At 29.8% G+C, this 1,719-nt stretch overlaps 1 long non-coding RNA gene across 1 annotated transcript; it reads left to right on the plus strand.

Annotated features, from left to right (window-relative positions):
* The first annotated feature begins 589 nt into the window (after positions 1 to 589).
* LOC113314449 lies at positions 590 to 1,390 on the plus strand. The gene is made up of 2 exons (XR_003342411.1): positions 590 to 904; positions 1,072 to 1,390. It is a non-coding gene; the product is annotated as an uncharacterized LOC113314449 (long non-coding RNA).
* The last annotated feature ends 329 nt before the right edge of the window (positions 1,391 to 1,719 follow it).

Below are 1,719 nucleotides of genomic sequence, written 5' to 3' on the forward strand. Positions count from 1 at the left end.
TTGAAGAGGAAGAGGAACAAGAAGAAGAAGAAGGTGGAGAACAAACCCAAGTTGTAACTGCAACCTCAACCGAAAGACCGAAGAGGGTTCACTACAACAAATAACAGTACTTGTGACATTCTACTTTTGACATAAAAAAAACGTTGTATAAATGATATATATGTGACGTTGGTCGTGTCACAAGAGTATTATGTTGACGGTATCTTGATAAGTGTCAAAAATAGTTATTGCAGCGGCTGTATTGGTGTCGTGAATAAAGATCGAATTAAGAAAAAATTAAAAAAATGAAAAAATAATTTTCTCAGCGAGTCTAAGTGTGAGAAAAGTATAATTCAAAATATTTAATCATTTTTTCTTATGGGTAACGCCTTGAACGCGTCACAAAATCAGGTAACTCATTATGTGACACGTTAACCGTTCGCGAAAATTTACTCCATATAACTTATCAAAATAACTTGGTGATTTAATTTTTTACACGTATGTTAACTGTTTCCATAATTTGCTTCAGAAAAAAACTGTTTCCATAACCAGGTTACACGTTAACCTTTTTTAATTTAATATCCAAACTGTTTCCATAAACAGATTACATGTTAACCTTTTTTAATTCATATCTTCCTTTAATGTGGAGTATCCAAAAAAAAATTTAGTCCATTATCTTCTTCTTCGTCTCTTTTTTCTTTCTTCTAAAATTCCATGTCTGTCGTCAAGATCAGCCCACCATCAACAATCTCGCTTAACTCCTCTAATTGATTCTGATTCAAAACGTACATCATCCAGTAGAAAGTAATTTGGCTCTCCATTTTTCTTTGTGATTTCATATTACTTGTACAGATTTTCTTACTCATGGTGTGACTGAGAAAAATATTTTGATGGTTATATTGGACAAAATCATATATCTAAAAGGGTAAGTTATGATGTAGTCGGAAAAACTCATTTATTTATGTGGATTTTTTATTTTATTTTATTAGTATTTGTTACTCTCATGGCATGAAGTTGTTCTTTATATATGATACTTTAGTTCAGATCTATCAAAGTCATAGTTATTTTTCCACATAGCATTTTATTCTACAGGTAAGATCAGCGTTCAAGAGAAGGAGGAATATATTTAGTCTCCTTGTCCAAGAACCAACTGCAACTCAAAGGACTAATTCCAGATCAGGAGTACCAACAATTAGGATATGATGAGGATTGGAACCCAAATTCGGTTCCCAGAAGCAAATAGGCTATATTGATTAAAGAAAATATTTTAGATCTAAAACGTATGTAAATTCGATTCAATAACATTTGGATCCATTGGCTATTATTGTACAAGATTTACTGTTTTTTTTTCAATTATTGGTTAAATTGTAACTTTTATTTAATGGAAATTATATGATCATCAATTTTCTCATCGTGTTAAACTTTTTTATTAATGATATACATGAGTTTAGTTATTGCGAAAATTCTTATCTACTCTCACAGCAACAACAAATTGTGATGAATATTGTAACTTTTTCCCCAAGGAAAATCAGTAATTTCAAAAGAAAAAACCCAATATAGATAATATATTACATAAAATGGCATAAATACAGTTTATATATATGATTTAACTTATAATTCGGAAATTAATTTGATAGTAAAATGGAAAATTATTTGTGACGTAAAAAAATATAATTATGATAAAAAAAAATGTGCTACAAAAGACCCATTGTATAAGTGACGTTTTCAGCGTTGGTACGA

This window comes from Papaver somniferum, chromosome 9, assembly GCF_003573695.1.
Source record: "Papaver somniferum cultivar HN1 chromosome 9, ASM357369v1, whole genome shotgun sequence".
NCBI lineage: Eukaryota > Viridiplantae > Streptophyta > Magnoliopsida > Ranunculales > Papaveraceae > Papaver > Papaver somniferum.